This window comes from Melospiza melodia, chromosome 20 (assembly GCF_035770615.1).
Source record: "Melospiza melodia melodia isolate bMelMel2 chromosome 20, bMelMel2.pri, whole genome shotgun sequence".
Lineage (NCBI taxonomy): Eukaryota > Metazoa > Chordata > Aves > Passeriformes > Passerellidae > Melospiza > Melospiza melodia.
In genome coordinates, this window is record NC_086213.1 from 14,819,796 (window position 1) to 14,827,454 (window position 7,659).

The 7,659-nt window shown below is 52.0% G+C and overlaps 1 protein-coding gene across 12 annotated transcripts in view; it reads right to left on the reverse strand.

Annotated features, from left to right (window-relative positions):
- RIMBP2 (RIMS binding protein 2) overlaps positions 1–5,194 on the reverse strand; it is a 74,981-nt gene extending 69,787 nt beyond the window's left edge. For 5 of the 12 annotated variants that reach the window (XM_063173262.1, XM_063173249.1, XM_063173248.1 and 2 more), the window contains exon 1: positions 4,720–5,193. The gene's annotated coding sequence lies outside the window, so the exon portion shown is untranslated. Of the gene's footprint in view, positions 1–4,719 lie in introns of all 12 variants that reach the window. The other 7 variants (XM_063173257.1, XM_063173260.1, XM_063173259.1 and 4 more) reach the window with 3 other exon arrangements.
- Between the last annotated feature and the right edge of the window lie 2,465 nt (positions 5,195–7,659).

Consider the following 7,659-nt stretch of genomic DNA (forward strand, 5'->3'; position numbering starts at 1 on the left):
CTCTACAAATCAGCCCTGTGTGCGGCAGAAAATAAACTTTATCACAATTATATATATTCTAAAAAGGCAAAAATCCACCCCCCTGTCCCATTCCCTGTGTCCTGGCACTGCACTGTAAATGTCTCCCCCAAACCACTGCCACCAGCAGGGGAATGGGGCTCCCCACTCCCACTGGACAGCCCCACCAGCAGCACAGAGCTAACCAATGTACTCCAGAAACCCCAGAACAAATGCAGATTCTTCTGGCACTCAGCAGTATTCTTCTACAGATCAGCAGCACACAGTGCAGGCTGTCAAGTGATTTATAAGTAGCATCTAGAAGCCTCTGCTGGGATTCAGCATCCTGATGGAGAAAACAGTATTTGGTCTGAAAATCTCATTTCCTGAGCAGATAAAATAAACAGAATGTAGTGTAAAGAGTTCGGTATTATTCCCACTTACAGGAGGAGAACAGAGCCCAGGAGATGCTGAATGCTTTGCTCAGGGCCATTCACAGAACCTTTTCTGGAGCTCTTTTCTCCATCTCTGAGCATCCCTGCCCTGCCCAGAGCCCCTCAGAGCCTGGCTCAGGCCCTTTTCTCCATCTCTGAGTGTGACAGTGTTCACAGGGATCTCAGGTTGAGGGAAGGGATGAGGATCTGACTACATGCTCCAGAAGGCTGATTTGTTATTTTATAATATATATTACATTGAAACTATACTAAAAGAATAGAAGAAAGGATTTCATCAGAAGGCTAGCAAGGAATAGAAAAAGAAAGAATGATAACAAAGGTTCTGTCTGGGACAGAGAGTCCGAGCCAGCTGACTGTGATTGGCCATTAATTACAAACACCCACATGAGCCCAATCCCAGATGCACCTGTTGCATCCCACAGCAGCAGATAACCATTGTTTGCATTTTGTTCCTGAGGCCTCCCAGCTCCTCAGGAGGGAAAATCCTAAGGAAAGGATTTTCCATAAAAGACGTCTGCGACAGCTGAGCCCCCTGCCCTGCCCAGAGCCCCTCACACCCTGGCTGAGCCCTTTTCTCCACCCCTGAGCCCCCTGCCCTGCCCAGAGCCCCTGGCTGCAGCTTCTCCCCAGCACAGAGCCCAGCTGGGTCCATGGCACCCTGCTTGGGAGCAGCTGCATTTCCCCAGCACTGTGGCTACACTCCAGCTCTATTTTTATTCCTGATATTGGGATATATTCTTCAATTCTAGCAGCAAGTGCTGCTCTAACAGAGGAAACGCTGCTGTCAGCAGCACAACCCTCATCTGTGCTGGGCAGGCATCAACACAGAGCACCAACAGTCACAGGAATCACAGGTGCTGGCCAAAACCTGAACAGATTTCAGCTCCTTGGTGCTGTGCACAGAGGCTTTCCAAACAGAGAGGAGCTGGTGTCTGCACAGCCTGACATGCTATCAGAATGGGATGCACAGCCTGTGACGGGGGAAACAAAGCATCTGCACAAAATTCCAGTTAGTCAGAACCTTTTGCTGAATAATAACCCAAAAATAAGTCCCGGGAAAGTCGTGACTAACAGGCACTTCGGCTGCTGTGACATATCTCCTAGCAGTGAGGAGGGCCTGAAACACCTTCAGTGAAATGACAAACAGCCTTGACTGTCAAACCACGCTGCATTCAACAGGAACACGGAGAGGAAGGACATGCACAGCCAGCTACCCTTTACAGAGCGCAGTCAGAGTGATTTTGGATATTTAACTCTGATCTGTGCCGGGGTGTTTGCACAGAAAGGAAACCCCTAACCCCTGAGGATGTTAATTACCCACTGAGCACAGGCTGCTCATTCCTCTTGTGGCAGCCCAGGAAGGCCCAGGGTTTTGTTACAAGAGTGCTGGAATATTGATTTCAGGCTCAGTGTCACACAATGGATGGACACGTATGGACAGACAGATTTGTTTGGGCAGATGCAGAAATACATCCACAGTCTGTACAGGTATGGATGTACAGATGCAGAAATACATCCACAGCTTGTACAGGTAAAGATGCACAGGTATGGATGTACAGATGCAGAAATACAGCCACAGCTTGTACAGGCATGGGACTGCTCACATCTATGGAGAGATGCTTCAGGTTTCTGAGCTTGCAGCTGTCAGTTAATTAAGTAGCATTTAGCTGCTTTAGTTTCTCCATTTCCATGCAGAAATTTCTCCATTTCCATGCAGAAATTTCTCCATTTCCATGCAGAAATCTGTAGCACTGCCCTGCCCCGTATTTTGTCCCACCTCACTCTTCCTACCCCTAAACCCCACGTGCTGTTTTAGAGCTGTCACTTGGTTTTAATTCTAGAAATTTCAATACGCTGCCTGTCTCAGAAAGGTGCCCCAGGCAGAGACAAATACATCGAGCTGGGTGTAATAGCAGAGCCCCTGCGTTCTGTGCCTGCAGCAGGCAGTCATGCTGTATTTTGGCAGGCTGGAGCCCATTCAGGTACCTGAGCAGGGAAAAGCAGGGCTGCTCTCCAGCCTGCAGACAGCAGGGCCTCGCCACTGGCTTCATTTAGAGCCGGTCTTTCCCCTTTTAAAAATAAAACAGTCAGCACAGAGCCACTGACCAGGGCCATCAGATCAGAAAGGAACAACAAAGAGGCACCAAAAGAAACCCCAACCTCCTTTAAGGTACTAGAAGTAGCACAAATGTCTTTCAAAGGCTGTCTACAGTGCTGAGTCCTGGCTGACATCTGGAACATTTCATCTGAATTACCTTCCTCATTTGTCAGCTGGGTAGACAGCCCTCCTCTAATAAAAATGTAACACCTCCCCATCAAAAACACCAAAATACAAAGTGACTACAGCAACTTTCCTATCAGTGCCACATCCTGCTATTTTTTATCCTATTGGCTTTATGGGGATGCTGTATCCTCCCCTTTGCTGCTTGGTCTGTGTTTCAGTATTTCTGAAATACAGTATTGGTCTGCCTTCAGTATTTCATGCTGTTTTCTTTAGGCCCTGTTCTATCTTGCCAAGCCATATTCCTTATTTTTATTTGGATGATATCATTCACGGTATTCATCCCCTGTCACAGAATACTTGGTGCAGTTCCTAATGTTACAACCAGTGGGCTTGAACTACGGTATTTCTTTAAAATATTTACAATTCCTTAAGAAGCAGGCTCTGTATTTACCAGATGCAGTGCCAAGGCTCACTAATAAGTTATTCTGCTGAGTTATTTTGTGTACAAACCCCGCATCACGACCTGCACTGGACACAACAGCCCAGGCAGTGTTTTACCGCTAAAAAGCCAGGCAGCAGTGGATTAAAAAGGAAAAAAGGAAGCTGTAACGTGCCCTGAGGTTCTGCTCAGCCACAGCTGCACCAAGGCCGAGCACAGCTGTAATGCCGCCCATGACATCGCGGCGGCAAAGACACACCCCCGAGCCCGGCAGAGCCAGGGTGGGGAGAGGGCAATAATAATAATAATAATAATAATAATAATAATAATAATAATAATAATAATAATAGCTGAGCACAGCACACCGCCGCACGCTAATTCACCGGCATTTATGGAAATGGGCAATAATAAATGGTATTATTGTGTTGTACGTGCTGGTGTGCAGAGCAGAGAGCCCCAGCCCTGCTGTCCGTAGTGCCCGTGTGTCTGTCCGTGTCTGTGTGCACATCTCGCCGTTCGGTGGCAAAGGATGGGCTATTTCCTTGCAGTCGGGCTGGTTTAGCACCAAAGGATGGGCTATTTCCTTGCACTGGTTTAGCACCAAAGGATGGGCTATTTCCTTGCACTTGGGCTGGTTTAGCACCAAAGGATGGGCTATTTCCCTGCAGTCGGGCTGGTTTAGCACCAAAGGATGGGCTATTTCCTTGCACTTGGGCTGGTTTAGCACCAAAGGATGGGCTATTTCCTTGCACTGGTTTAGCACCAAAGGATGGGCTATTTCCTTGCACTTGGGCTGGTTTAGCACCAAAGGATGGGCTATTTCCTTGCACTGGTTTAGCACCAAAGGATGGGCTATTTCCTTGCACTTGGGCTGGTTTAGCACCAAAGGATGGGCTATTTCCTTGCACTGGTTTAGCACCAAAGGATGGGCTATTTCCTTGCACTTGGGCTGGTTTAGCACCAAAGGATGGGCTATTTCCTTGCACTGGTTTAGCACCAAAGGATGGGCTATTTCCCTGCAGTCGGGCTGGTTTAGCACCAAAGGATGAGCTATTTCCTTGCAGTCGGGCTGGTTCAGCCCCAGATGCCAGACGAACCGCACGTATTCGCGGGGACAGCGGCCGCGATGACTTTGCCCTGACACCACAATCCACATTGGCAAAGCAAACACAAAAGCTGGGGAGCAGCCCCGTGCCCGAGCTGGGGACAGCGGAGCAGAACACAAACACGGCCATCAGACCTGCCAAAATGGCTTTTGTTCCATCGGAAACCCCAAAAGCGACTGGGAAATGACATCAGATTAAACATCAGTCGCAGGGAGGATGGAATAATCTAGCAGGAGTTTAATCCCTTTACCTAGCGCTCGTGCACGATGCACATTTTATTATTCAGAGCAGCACCTAGCAGGGACGATGCAGTGAAGGGCATCGCCGAAAATGCTGCAGAATAATAAAGTTTGCCTGCCTGCGATCCGAGTTACCGATGCCGGAAGGGGACTGTCCCCCCGCGCACGCATCCGCATCCCCATCCCTATTACCATCCCCATCCCATCGCCATCTCCATCTCCATCCCCGCGGCCGTTCCCGGGAGCGCTCCCCGCGTACCTGCGCTCAGGCGGGGCCGAGGGCGAGCGGGATCCTGCGGGAGCGGAGCGGGGCCGGCAGCAGCGGCTCCGGTGTCAGCAGCAGCGGCGGCTCCGGGCGTCGGGGCGGAGCGGGGCCGGCAGCAGCAGATCCGGGTGTCGGCAGCAGCCGCAACTCGGTGTCGGTAGCCGCAGATGCGGTGTCGGAGGGAGCGGAGCGGGGCCGGGCCGGCAGCGGCTCCGGTGTCGGTAACGGCGGCTCCCGTGTCGGGGGAGCTCCGGTGTCCGCAGCAGCTCCGGGGCCGGGCAGGAGCTCAAGCCGTCGGTACAGCCGCAGCTCCGGTGTCGGTAGCAGCAGCTCGGGGCCGGCGGTAGCTCCGGTGTCGAAGCAGCAGCTCCCGGTACCGCAGCAGCTCCGGGCCGGCGGTAGCTCCGGTGTCGGGAACAGCCGCAGCTCCGGCGGCGCTCGGTTCTCGCCGCTCGGCGCTCGGGGCCGGCGCTTCACGGGCGCGCCGCGGGCGGGCAGGCGCGGAGCCGAGCGAGCATCACGGCGCCGGAGCCCGGGATGGGGAGGCTCCCGCAGCCGCCCAAGATGGCTCTGGCGGGCCCGCGGCGCTCACATGGCCCGGGCCGGGCCGGGCCGCGCCCGGGGCCGCTGCGGCAGGGCCGGGGCTGCGCTAGCGCTGGGGCCGCCGCCGCGGGCTGGGCTCTGGCCTGCTGGCACGGAGCGACGGAGCCAACATGCCAGCCCGGCCCGGCCCGGCCCCGCGCCCCGCCCGCCCGATGGAGGCGCGGCGGCGCCGGTGCGGGAGGGAATTAAGGCGGATTACCTGGAGCATCCCGGCGTTCGTTCCGCCCGCGCTGCTCCTGCCGGGATAACGGGGGGCACCGCGCTCCCGCAGAGCTCCCGAGGGGCAGCGACACCTCCCCAGCAGGCACGGGGACACGCTCTAAGGGCATACGGGGAAACATTGTCAGTAAATCAAATTTTAGAAACCCCGCTTCAATCGTTTTTCTCATTGTTTCTTGCTCCTAGCTTCTCTGAGCACAGGTGATCTGAGTGACAGAATCTGATCACTTTGGGAGTGCATTCACTACAGCACAACTGCTAAATTCCCCGGGCTGATGAAGGTTAAATCATCGAGAAAATATATGAATTATATTGAGTGGTATTTCTGTATTTCCCTTTTAGTATTTTACAGAAGAAGGAAATACTGCACTCTCAAGGCACTATTTTATTGAATTCTGCTAAAGTGTCTAAAGAAATACACCCCTCAATTCAATGCTGTCTTTCCTACAGTTCCTTCTCAGACACCAGCCTTCCTCCCATGGTTTTACCCACAGACAAAATGAGGAAGAGCGGGAGAATTTTCAGAGAAGTTTGGCATTAACAAAAGCAGGCAGATTTCCCCCCGAGCCCAATGGTTCTCTCTGACGCTGGAGTGCGTGGGGAGTACCCTTCTCTCCAGAACTGCAGCACCTGATGCTGCCCTGGAGGGAATGAGGAGCCATGGAAGAGGGAACTCTCAGATGATCTCTGTCCCAGGTTCTGTGTCACCTTTTCGTTTCCCGCTCAATTGAACCCCTGATGGTCACTGAGCAGCTGGGGAATCTCTCCCACCTGGCCTTGTCAGGATTTCTGCTCCCACCCATCCCGTCAGAGCCCCCAGAACTCCCAGACCACCCCCATTTACATGGAGCCCGTTTCTCCTCAGGGGTTTGGGGTTCAATGGGGGGCTCGGTGTGACCTGCAGGGCAAGGCTGCAATCCTGCCCCCACTGTGCGGGTGAAACGCCCAGATCTGAGCTCTGAGCTCTGAGCCTGGGGCCACTGCAGAGGAGCAGATGAGGAGAAGGTTCACAGACAGTCTGTGCTGCCTTCCTGCAGATCCGCACTGGCACCGTCCAGAGAGACCAGAACATTCTGAGTGAGAGCTCCAAAATCTAAAAGCAAGGTCCCCAGGCCCTCTGTTGTGCAGATCCCAGCCCCAAAGGACCTTCCCTGAGATCCCCCATCACTGCAGCCAAACAACTAAACTCTGCCATTTTCTGAGGGAGAGCTGCTCCCAGCCAGGCTCCTGTGCTCATTCCCAGATTAGATTATGGCTCTGATCATCAGGCAAGGCACTCTTACTTTTATAACCACTTCATGCCATAAATGCCTTGCTTTTTTGGGTTTTTTTGAGTCTAATTTTGGCTAGTCAGATTTTCCCCTCAGCTGAGCTGCATTTCAAACTGCAATGCTCCCTCTGGCAGCACCAGCACTGAGCTCGCTGTGCTCCAGCCCCAGCTCAGATCTGCAGCCCGGGATCTCAGCTGCACCAGAATATTCTGGCACGTTCTGCAGGTGGGGCTTGAACGTGGCTGCTCCTCTGCGCGCATTTGTGCAAACAAAACAAAAATGCACCAGGCCAACCTGACCCCTGAAAGTCTCTCAGGTCACTGTAAAATGGAGTTATTGACGTGTTAAACTGAGCCAAGCCAGCTCTGCTCCTTCCCTGTCATGGTGGGTTTCAAACATGAATATCTGTGCAGGGGGGTGTGGGTACACGCAGGGATAAAATATGTAAATCATCGTAAACTTTCTGAAAGCCTTCTTTTAAATATATGCAAAATTATATGAGTAAATTTGATTAAGCCACTCTGAAAGTAAAGTACCAGTACAGACTCACTGCTAGGAAGGTTTTGAAACATATTCTTTATCTCAAGAACATGTTTAGCAATTTGAGTCATAAAAATTTGACATATGCAACTTGTTATGCCACAGCAGATGAGAACTGACATTTTACTGGAACTGTAAGATGTTAGGATTTATTATCATAAATATTTTATTATTATTTTGGTAGTTTGTGTGGATTTGTGCCTACCCTCAGGTCTCCCAGCTGATTTTGGAGCTCTTCACACGCCCCTTGCAGCATTGGATCTCCAGATCTTTCATGCTTTTGGGTTGTTTGTTGATGTTT